Source organism: Panulirus ornatus, chromosome 26 (genome assembly GCF_036320965.1).
Source record: "Panulirus ornatus isolate Po-2019 chromosome 26, ASM3632096v1, whole genome shotgun sequence".
NCBI lineage: Eukaryota > Metazoa > Arthropoda > Malacostraca > Decapoda > Palinuridae > Panulirus > Panulirus ornatus.
The window spans coordinates 6,288,450-6,301,321 of NC_092249.1; the positions used below are offsets into that span (position 1 = coordinate 6,288,450).

General features: G+C 36.7%; 1 long non-coding RNA gene across 1 annotated transcript; it reads right to left on the reverse strand.

Annotated features, from left to right (window-relative positions):
• Positions 1–1,002: 1,002 nt before the first annotated feature.
• On the reverse strand, positions 1,003–8,189 carry LOC139757428 (uncharacterized). The gene is made up of 2 exons (XR_011714627.1): positions 8,073–8,189; positions 1,003–3,172 (listed from the first exon to the last, which is right to left on the reverse strand). It is a non-coding gene; the product is annotated as an uncharacterized lncRNA (long non-coding RNA).
• Between the last annotated feature and the right edge of the window lie 4,683 nt (positions 8,190–12,872).

Genomic DNA, 12,872 nt, shown 5'->3' on the forward strand with positions numbered 1-12,872 from the left:
TGGGAAATGTGAAAAAGTATGATAAAGAGTTTAAAAAGGTTTGTTTCCTGCATTCTTAAGTGTGTTTATGTCATGTCTGATGGCCAAACTTTTCTCATTAGGAGAGCTTTTCCAATTATCTCAACGCCAGAGGTGGAGTCAATCCCACTACCACGCAAACATCTACACTTACACCCTTTTCACTCACTGCTAGTATCACTGCACCTACAGTTCTTTCTTTCACGACTCACCTTTCAACTTCTTTTCCACAACCATACTTAATGAAAATCATTCCGAAATATCTAGACTCACTACAAATCCTATTACATCTCCAGCAAAAACTGATAGACACTGAGACTGCCTACCTCTTTCAAAAATGAGAACCTTTCTCATACACTTATTATTGATGCCTTCCTATATATCTGTACCCTTGATGCCTCTTCCCTTCTGGAACTCCCTCGAGGGGGTGGCCACAACAAGAGTCTCCATAACTAAGAAACTCCAGTGCTGCTTCTCAGCTTTTAGTGCCTCACCCTTAACAGGCCACTGGTAGAGGGGCAGTGTCTGCAGAGGCTCCTACACAATGTTCCTACTGACTACTTCTATCGAATGTACTACCTAATGGTCCTACCTACTTCATCTATATACTGCTCCTACCATTTTGCCAAAAGGCAGGTCTAGCACATAGCATTCACCACATGAAATCTCGAGTCAAAAAGAATGAGCTGTGTGAATTAAGTGTTGTGTGTGACAGGGAGAGGTATTTTGTAAGTTTGTGGACAGAATGCCCACAGTCCACGTGTAGGTAAGGCAGAAAGAAAAGACAGATACCTGGATCAGAGGAGCGCAACTTGGTAACCAATGAAGTGCTGGCTCCCTGTGCAGCTATCATTAACCCTCGTGATACCCAAGCAGGCAGTACATGTAATGCACCCCCTAGGTCACTAGCTGCCTACCAACTACTACCTACATTTCCTCCCAACATAATCCTTAGGTAAGAAATAAGTGAACTAAAAACAAAAGTTACAAAGGTACTTTTATTATCATACATAAACAAGAAGCAGTATGTTTGTAAATACTGGTAATTAGGAGCAAAAGTATCAATTACTACTTTATAAAAATATACCACCAAAAGTATCGCATTTTATAAAAACATATCATTATTAACCTTCAACTGAGTGTGACAAAATCTGATGGCTCCTAAAATCAGAACAGTTATAAAATACCTGTCCACAGTACATGCACTGATTACACTCCTCACCCATGTGTTGTCTCATGTGATGATACGTGCGCACAATTTCACTTGTAAAGAACTTCCCACACACTGTGCACTTACTTTGTTTCTGGCTAACTGGCTTCCCAATACCTACATTTTCATACCATAATGAGCCACTGTTTCCACAGCGAATTGCACGATGGTGGTTATTTGAATTTTCCCCTTCCTCATTAAAACTCTCTGCTTCGTCATTACAAAAATCTACATCTGATAGCCGATTACATTTGGCTGTGACATCACCATGTATATCAGCATCAGAAAAAGTTGCCTCGATATTATCATGTTCAGTATCGGCAAAGGCAATGTCCTGTTTGAATCCCTCAAAGTCAAAGTCATAAACTTCATCGTCACTGAACAAACTTGACAGATCTGATATGGGAGATGTTGATTTCTTCTTTAAAGAGCCAGTCTTTGAGCGAGTTCTTATATAATCCTGGGAAAGCATTTGATTATTTTTATTACATTCATCGTTAAATGCAATACTCTCATGTGAAAGCTCCGACTCATTAACCTTGTGCTTAGAGCTTCTTTGCCTGTAAACTGTTCTCCTCTTGTGATGGGGTTTAAACTTTAAGATGCCACCTTTGACCTCCAAGTGTAAATGTCTCATGTGACGTCTAAGGGCATCTTTTCTACTAAAAAGCTTTTTACACACGTTACATTTAAATGGTTTTTCATCCACATGTTGTAGCATATGATTTCTCAATTCATACTTTTTTACAAATTTCTTGCAACAAAATACACAGTCAAAGCATTTATTCCCTTTTATATGTGATCTCTTATGACTAATGAACACAGTGTAAATTGCAAACTGTTCACCACACACTTTACATTTATACGTTTTCTTACGGTCATGAAATTTCACGTGGCTCCTTAAAGACAAATAATTTGCAAACCTCTGACCACATATTTTACATAGAGGGAGGTTTTTATCTTTGTGCCCTTTCATGTGTTTGAGACATTCAATCAAATCTGTAAATTGCCTATGACAACTTTTGCATTTATAAATTTGGCAATCTTTTGGATAATTCTCATGGCACTTATGGTTGTCCGCCTTAGTGAAAAAATTGTAACATACCTCACACTCAAATAATTCTTCACCGGCATGCCTTTTTTTGTGCTTAATTAATGCACTCATGCCTGTGCACTTTAAATCACAAACATTACACTTCAGTAAAACTTCATTTTCATGTGACGTCATGTGCCGTACCTTGTCAATTTTGTACGCATATCTTTTCTTACAAATTTCACATTTGTGAGGTTTCTTGTCTGCATGTATTTCCATATGCTTTATCAGCTTGTCGTTAGTTTTGAAGCCTCTTTTGCACACATTACATTTATGATTCTTGGCTGCTAAATGTACATTTCTATGCATGATTAAGTTCTTTTTCCTGCTAAAAGTTTCCTCACATTCTTTGCACTGAAATACTGTATCTTCACTATCATCTGACATTCTTAAAGACATGTATGATACTGGGAAAATTAACTTATCATGTGTATATCGAGGTTTTCCCTTGACTGTCCTTGTGTCTTTAAACCATACATAAGCTGTTTCAAGCACAGAAGAATAGGCAAGATTTAAAAATCCATTACATAAGACAGACAAAACCACTTTCTGAACTTCATATCATAATCCAACCATCCTCTACCAAACATATTAAAATCTCCATTTCCTATTATCCAACTACTTCACTAATCTGTGCAAAAGTGGTATCTCAGCTAAAATAAGTGACTTCAATTGACCAGTTAAAGTACATTCCTTTCTATAATTTTACATAAAAACTGAGAAATGTACAAATTTACAGATACCAATTTCTTTCAAACACAGAATAAAACCTATATAAAACAGTTCTTGGACAGCCAAACTTTTGTATGGATTCAAGTATTCTGTCAGGGAAGAATGCTTGATGTTTTCATCTGAAAGAAGGTAAATCTATCATTAACTTTTTCAAAAATATATATATAATATATTCATATATTCTGATTCATGTGAGAAACTGCAGAAGCTGGTGACTGAGTTTGGTAAAGTGTGTGGAAGAAGAAAGTTAAGAGTAAATGTGAATAAGAGCAAGGTTATTAGGTACAGTAGGGTTGAGGGTCAAGTCAATTGGGAGGTAAGTTTGAATGGAGAAAAACTGGAGGAAGTGAAGTGTTTTAGATATCTGGGAGTGGATCTGGCAGCGGATGGAACCATGGAAGCGGAAGTGGATCATAGGGTGGGGGAGGGGGCGAAAATTTTGGGAGCCTTGAAAAATGTGTGGAAGTCGAGAACATTATCTCGGAAAGCAAAAATGGGTATGTTTGAGGGAATGGTGGTTCCAACAATGTTGTATGGTTGCGAGGCGTGGGCTATGGATAGAGTTGTGCGCAGGAGGATGGATGTGCTGGAAATGAGATGTTTGAGGACAATGTGTGGTGTGAGGTGGTTTGATCGAGTAAGTAACGTAAGGGTAAGAGAGATGTGTGGAAATAAAAAGAGCGTGGTTGAGAGAGCAGAAGAGGGTGTTTTGAAATGGTTTGGGCACATGGAGAGAATGAGTGAGGAAAGATTGACCAAGAGGATATATGTGTCGGAGGTGGAGGGAACGAGGAGAAGAGGGAGACCAAATTGGAGGTGGAAAGATGGAGTGAAAAAGATTTTGTGTGATCGGGGCCTGAACATGCAGGAGGGTGAAAGGAGGGCAAGGAATAGAGTGAATTGGAGCGATGTGGTATACAGGGGTTGACGTGCTGTCAGTGGATTGAATCAAGGCATGTGAAGCGTCTGGGGTAAACCATGGAAAGCTGTGTAGGTATGTATATTTGCGTGTGTGGACGTGTGTATGTACATGTGTATGGGGGGGGGGGTTGGGCCATTTCTTTCGTCTGTTTCCTTGCGCTACCTCGCAAACGCGGGAGACAGCGACAAAGTATAAAAAAAAAAAAAAAAAAAAAAAAAAAAAAAAATATTTATTATACTTAATCGCTGTTTCCTGCGTCAGCTAGGTAGCGCTAGAAAACAGACAGAGAATGGCCCATCCACTCATATACACATATGTATACATAGACGCCCATACACGAACATATACAAACATATACATATATACACATGTACATATTCATACTTGCTTGCCTTCATCCATTCCTGTCGCTACCCCACCACACAGGAAATAGCATCACTACCCCCTGCTTCAGCAAGGTAGCACCAAGAAAACAGACAAAAAAGGCCACATTCATTAACACTCAGTCTCTAGCTGTCATGTGTAGTGCACCAAAACCACAGCTCCCTATCCACCTACTGGCCCCACAGAACTTCACATGGTTTACCCCAGACGCTTCACATGCCCTGGTCCACTGACAGCATGTCACCCCAGAATACCACATTGTTCCAATTCACTATTCCTTGCACATCTCTCACCCTCCTGCATGTTCAAGCCCCGATCGTTCAAGATTTTTTTTCACTCCATCCTTCCACCTCCAATTTGGTCTCCCGCTTCTCCTTGTTCCCTTCTCCACTGACACATATATCCTCTCTGTCAATCTTTCCTCACTCATTCTCTCCATATATCCAAACCATTTCAATAAAACACTCTTTTTATTTCCACATCTCTCTTACCCTTTCATTACTTACTTGATCAAACCACCTCGCACCACACATTGTCCTCAAATATTTCATTTCTAACACATCCACCCTTCTCCATACACCCCTATCTATAGCCTATGCCTCGCAACCACATAATGTTGTTGGAACTATTATTCCTTGAAACATACCCATTTTTGTTCTCTGAGATAACATTCTCTCCCACACATTCTTCATCGCTCCCAGAACCTTTGCCCCCTCCCCCACCCTGTGACTCGCTTCCATTTCCATACTTTGATTCACTGCCAAATCCACTTCCTGATATCTAAAACACTCCACTCCTTCCAATTTTTCTCCATTCAAACTTACCTCCCAATTAACTTGTCCCTTAACCCTACTGAACCTAATAACCTTGCTCTTATTCACATTTACTCTCAATTTTTTCCTTTCACACACTTTTCCAAACTCAAGCCACCAACTTCTGCAGTTTCTCACTTGAATCAGCCACCAGTGCTGTATCATCAGCGAACAACTGACTCACTTCCCAGGCTCTCTCATCCCAAACAGACTGCTTTGACATACAGAAAATTAAGATTATATCATGGAGGTACAAAAAGAGTTCGTATGTCTTTAAACATATCGGAATCTGATGCTGTGTAGGACATATCAATCTGTGCAGAAATCTGATCCCTTAAAATTCATTAGCATCTACACTAAACCAATTTAACTGTTAAACTCATAATGTGTATCTACTCAATAACATGGAAATTAGCCACAGCTAATCTCTATGGGAAAGTAGCCTAGCTTTTTATAGCTTTATTTGGTTTGTAAATAGATTTACAAACTGAATATAACACTATAATCTAAACATAGAGCAAGATGAATACCTAGTGTCAATTGTCCACCAGACATTCATTTGCAAATGTGAAGCAGGGATATTCACAAATCAATATGGAATGCCATAGACTATTTTCAAAAAATTTTGATGAAAGTGGCAGCAAGTGATCGTTTACACTCAGACCTTGGTACAGAGTAGGTTTACCCCACAATTTCCCTCCAATTTAAGGCCCTCCCCACTTCAACTTGCAGGAGTAAGGGGTACTATAGGTAAAAAAGTATACCTATATATAAAGTCTCCAAAGTGTAAGGAATCAAGTCATACAAGTTTTAGCACGCTATACCTAAATATGTGCGTCTTTTTTCCGAAATATTCGCTTTGTAACTCCTAGTACCACGGGGTTAAACCATTATATTAACTTTTTCTCACCATGCATGTTCCCCTCTCCTTCAACTGAGATCTTATGGTCATATTTCCAAACCTAAAAGCAGGACCTACATGTCAATCACCAAGGAAGGGTGTGGATATTACCAAAAGTGTATGCATTACTTTACGAGCATTTAGCTCCAGCAGCATGCATGGGGATTACTATAAGCATATGTTGGTACAACTGTTTACATGGGAAGTCCTTATTACTTTTACTTCTGGTAGCCCTAATGATATGTTAACGTTTCGTATTGAAAATCAGCCACCAAATTTGAAGTCACCTCTACGACAACTCCCTGCAGTTCAAACACTAATATCATATTGTTCAACACATTTCACTAAACACAGATTGAATTATAGACCATGTTCAGAAATTTTTATAAAATGAAGGAATTTGCTAATAGCTATTCAAACTTTACTACAGGCAGATTTTCATTTAACAAGCAGCAAATACACTTAGAAAGAAACTGTTGATGTGAATCATTCAACTTGATATTAATTTATGATTTCACTGTATTTCAACATGATCTAAATTATTTCTACAGTTTATCAATTTTGTGTATCATTTGTTTCCTCTTCACTGGGATTTTACTAAAGAGATATTTCAGCTGTGATGTTCCTTTAATCACTTGGTAAACTACGAGGGATTTCAAAGACATAAAATGTATGGCAGGCTTGCAGTAGTACTTTTGTAATTTTCACATGTTTTATACCACAATTTTTCTGATCTTTATATCCCTCCCCACTGTCGGAGGTCTAATATTGTGCAATGCAGGGTGACGCCCGAAATGAAATACCAACACCAATGAAGAATCCAACAGAAAAAACAGGCATTTCCAAATAATAATACATAACGAAACATCAAAATCTATGAATCTTCATAATAACATTTATCATTACTTCTTTTCTCTGCTTCTGAGAACAATATTGTGTTACATTAAACTGGCTACACTTATAAGAATAAAAAAGAGGACCAAACACGTAAACATAGCATACGATATATTTACACACAAGTTCAATTCAGTTTAACATCGAAATCTTCTCTCAAAGTAAAGCAAGTTATGAATACATACTTCTCTAAATAGAGGAGTAAGCTAACAACCTTCCCAAAGGTGTTATACTACAATACTAGTATCGTTTTGTTTGGTAATTATTCATTTTTACCTCTGCAACTCAATTTTGATACAAGACAGTGGTTCTTCAGGCATATTTCTACTTTGCCATTGTGAAACCTGCTACGAACAACAAGTTCATGAATATTTGGCTGTGCCTCGTTCATGTCATTTACTTCAATCAACAAGCTATTAATATCAAGAAGACATTTCTACCACTACGAAGACAAAAATCCTACACACCAATCATCGAGAAATTAACTCTATCATTAACTCACTTCTCAAATAATTCAGTAATTCAAATTAGCCCAATTAACATTTCCTGAACCTGATAATAATTACAAGAGCCATAAACACGCAATATGCCTGAAAATTCATTATATTCTAAAGTCAAAATTTCCTCGACGAAAAAATAATCTCATTGTTGATGTAGTCAGTCTGTTATAATATCAATAAAGATTATCAAAATAAAATTTCGATCTTCGTGAATTTAAGCACGTAAATGTGGGGTTTGTAGGGGGGGGGGAGAGAGAGAGAGAGAGAGAGAGAGACTTCTACCATCTCTGCATTTGTTCCCACACACGAATATACCATTTAATACACCCTACATCAACTACATTTACATAAATAACGATAAATAATAACAATAATCAGTAAAGACTCGAGTGGGTTCAGCCTCCCCTTTACATAACATACCATCTTAATACCTATACCATAACAGTGACATCTATGCAATTACTTTCCTCGTATTACCATCGACCAGCAAGACCAGCCTCGGGTAACCCGTTACCAAGCCTAATACCCAACTGGGGTCCATAGTAAGCTTCGTGGACCAATGGTGCCATCTTTCCTGGTCTCGGCACCGTCATGGCGTTATCTTACCCCTCCTCTGGGCCTCAGGGGCGCCTGGGGTATCCTTCTCTTATCCTACCGTCGTATGACACTCGATCAAAGTCAAATAAATGAATAAATTGGAGGGAAAAAGTGTCCCGTCCTCACCTGTCTCACGTCCTGAGCTCAAGTCTCTCCTCAAAAACCCAATCGCAAACCAATGGATTAAATACGGTTCGCATTGAGGGGAAAAATGATCTATTAATAACGTATATTTCATTTCTAGCGATCAATTAAGATTAATAGAGGCTCGAGTTTTCATTTATTATTAATATATTCAATCAAAGGTGAAGAATGTTGCCGAATTCTTTTTTTGGTTACTAAATAGTTGTTCACGACGCGAGTACACAACCCGCCTTATTTACAATGGACGCGAGCACAAGATTAAAACCCATAATTTTCACATTTTCTTTAAGGGAATCTTATAGCACTTTTATCAAATATGTATACATATACATATATTCAATTTACAGCCTAAAAAGATATCCATGGCTCTGAACAAAGACTTAAGAAAGAGATCGAGTGAAAAATCTTGGCTTTTCTAGTTTGTTCTGACATTTTTACGCAAATAATATATTTATATATCCTATATCTAATATCCAGAATCTTTTAATTGGTTATTTGGACTTTAGGATTATCGACTGTTATGATCAGTGAAGGACGACAGCATTCAAGCTATAACTACCAATCGAGAAATCTTCAAAACACCCTAACGACCGTACGAGCTCTCACGACATACAATGAACCTTGAAGCTTTGAATTTGTGTACACGCTGATAGATAGATATAGATAGATAGATAGATAGAGAGAGAGAGAGAGAGAGAGAGAGAGAGAGAGAGAGAGAGAGAGAGAGAGAGAGAGAGAGAGGTTATTATTAAGGCCCTACATTGAGATCTAAATGCTATACCTAATATCTAAGTGCTATACGTAATATCTAAATGCTATACCTAATATCTAAATGCTATACCTAATATCTAAATGCTATACGTACTATCTAAATGCTATACCTAATATCTAAATGCTATACCTGATAGTAACATAAACTATGGGGTCAGAGAAATACGAAATCAAAACTGATATCCGAGGGGGAAAAAAAAAGACTAAAGTCATCTTAAACAACAAAGTAACTTTACCTAGTCTTAAGTCCACCGTAAATACCAAATGCAATTCTGCCATGGGAGTGAGAAGAGCCGAATGCATATGTGGACGACAAGTCTTATATTTACTTTATAAAACAATGACTTAGACCGCATTTGAATTATGCAAATCTGGTCTGGACTCCCAACTTTCAAGGTTATAATTGTTGAAATGTACAACGAAGAGCAACAAAATTAAGACCATGTCTTCCAGACAATGTAGAGTGAAAAGACTTGCGTCTGATTAACCAAAATTCAGATATTCAAGAAAAATAAAGTACCGAAATTGAATTTAATTCATAAATTAAGAAGGGGAGGGGGGAAACCTGACCTAGATCTATGTAACTCTAATTGGAAATTATGACCCCACGAGTATCGGATTTCTATAGTAAAATATATGGAATGATAAAACCACCAGGATAATATTTACGAAGAACACTCAAGGATGAATATAAGGCAATATCCATTTCCACATAAAGCAGTGAACTAACGGAAGAAGCTCCCGAAAAAAGGGAGGGAATGAATGCGCCATGTGCAAAAGCCTCCACGCGAAGGCTGGATAAACTCTGACAAAAAATTAAATAGAAAATAATGATAAATAAATAAATGATAGATATTGAAATGGCAATCGCCCAAAATCGCGGTATCTTTTAGAATGCGTGTATCAATAATTTCAAATATAGTGTCCTGATACTACATATACAGAATTCATATTAATTTGTCCTACGTAATTATAACACATTATACAAAAGCAAGAATATTAATAGGCGTCTCGAAGAATTCCTTATTCGTATCATAAATACCTATAGCATATGTATTTGGTAAATTAATACCTACAAACTATATATTTGGTAAATTAATAGCTATAAACTGTGTATTTGGTAAAATATTAATAGGCTCGTAGCCCTCAAAACAAACACTAGTCCTGACCACTACCTTTAGGTCCGTATCTTTCCAAATAAATAATGAGACATTGTCTTGTAATTAGACCCCAACATGTAATAATCATTAACCCTATTTCGGGGCAGCGCAACTTTTCGATGAATTAGATAGTTTCAGGAAGATCTGGACAATAAAAATGAATTAGATAGCTTCAGGAAGATTTGGACAATAAAGAGACTAAAAGACAGAAGATTGTATACCCCCCCCCCCAAGCAGTCGTATATTTATGTGTACGCTGGTTATAATTATGAATTGTCCTGCAAGAATAGTATGTAGAGAATAATTCAACTATTGCAGAACATGATCTAGGGCATGATATCCTATCCATTATTAGAATAAGGGGATGGTAATGAGGGTAGGTAAAGACCTATGGGAACCTCATATCGAGCCTACCTAACTGTCCACATTTATCTTATTATTCAATATTCTAGTCGACATATAAATCATACTCGGAGCACTGGTCAGTGCTGCAAACAGCCGCCTGGTCTGTTTTTTTTTTTTTTTTTTTACATTCATCAGCGGTTAGAGCAATGTGTTGTCATGGGTGTGTCTGGTATATTTTGCAGAGACTACAGGTGATTAAGACATATCTCAGCTGCTAGGGAAGAGAGTAAGGTTTCTACGTTATAATGATTTTTTCTAACAAGTTTCTCTGCAATATTTCTTTGAATCGGATGGTGAAAATGAAGATTTATTTATATGGATTGTGGCACAACAGAGAACACATAAGCAGTAGTTAAAAGTTTGATTAACTTATTGTGAAACAAGATTTTTCAGGGAATAATCCCACTGAAATTGTCAAAGATGTTTTGTAGGGAGGGTATTTGAGAGGCTAAAGGAGTAAAAGGAGGCATGTTGTACATTGCCTGGTTTGTAGAGTGGGTAGATGTAAAGCAATTTACTTAGCATAGAAGTTGCTGGTCTCTTTGTCATGTAAAGTGTACGCTGAAAGTATGTTCATCTATTTGTCACATAAAGTGTATGCTGAAAGTATTTATCATTGTTTTGTGAAGCATTGTGCACATGATCTATCCGAAGCAGAAATGAACCATTGAAAGCAGAAAGATAATCATAATTTACTAATGACCACAGTGCTACCAAAACATTGATAATCCTTGCTGTATCTTTCACAAATACCTTTTTTCTAGAAGTTTTATTTTTTTATAGAAAAATTAATGGTATACTTACAAGATGGAAGAACACTCATTGGCTATTTCCGCAGTGTTGACCAGTTTGCTAACTTGGGCCTCCATCGCACCATAGAAAGCATCCATGTAGGAAACCAATATGCGGATATTGAGCGTGGAGTATTTGTTATTCGTGGAGAAAATGTTGTATTACTTGGAGAAATTGTGAGTTCTTTATACACTGGTCTGGTCACAGCCAGATTTCTCCTTTGTACATGCTGTGCTGTAATGTCATCCATAGAATCAGTACTAAAAGAGTGATTAAATGTATGATGCATTCAATGATAAATTAATTACTTGCAATTTTTTAGGATCACATGAAAATTACATGTGAAGAATAGGTGGATGACCAGTGGTTGCACATGGATGAATTGCCAATATGGATGTACACAATATATAGAAACATTGACATAAACATCTATTGAGAACTTTGTATTATATCATCACTGTTATTCTTCTTGAGTTTTAGTGAAAACTTTAGTAAAAAAATTAAAGTTGGATATAATTTTTAACCAACTGTATAGACAAATCGCATGCTAATTCATTAAACAACTGTTGATTATGACATCTTGATATCATAATATCATGTTCATGATAAAATTCTAAAGTAGATCATTTTTTTTTTTTTTACAGAATTGTTTCTTGTGCCCTATACGGGTGATCCTGTATATTGGTAGATAATTTGGTTATGCAATGTCTTTTAGTGTTAAGTTCTACTTCATGTACTTTCAGGATGACATGAAAGAAGAATCAACTCTGAAAAAGGTTGAAGAAAAATTGAAAGGGAGTTTTTTCATGAGATTATAAACATGAATCGACAAAATTTTTAACCTCATTAGTTTCATTCATTTGCATTCACGTTGCTAAATATCTTTGAGAGCTGCCACATTAAGGATACAATATTGTCCAAAAAATGAATGCCATAGATTTATGCATTTGTATCTGGATATTGTACCTGTTTATCAGGCATATTTGCTTGCATGAGAAAACAAAGTTAAGATGCATAGAATTACCATTTTTTCTGTATGCATTGATGGATGTTAAAATATTTGAAATTAGGAATACTAACTCTACATTTAAAAATGGAAAGTCACGTATGTTTTATATAAGAATAATAAAGTAATATTTTGTATTTTAGCAACCATTCTTTACTTGGAGGTGAAAGTTGTTGACACTTTTTTTAGCCATCTTCCGACTTTTGTATTTTTTGAAAGCCAAGTTATATGACTGTAAATTGTAATGACATGGTGTACAGGAGTCAACGCTCTGTCACAGTATTAAGTCAGGGTTTGAAAAGCAGCCAGGTAAAACCAGAAATCTGTTGGGCCTGGTTGTGGATAGGGGGCTTGTGGTTTCAGTGCATTACATAGTAGCATTTACCTGCAATAAGGAAGTAACTTTCATTTCCTTTCATTGTGATTTACCAGTATACTGCAATTAACCTAGCTCATCTTCACCTTGTAAAATACCCTATCCATAACTACAATTACATAACCTTAAGACTACTTCTCTAGGGGTTTCTGACA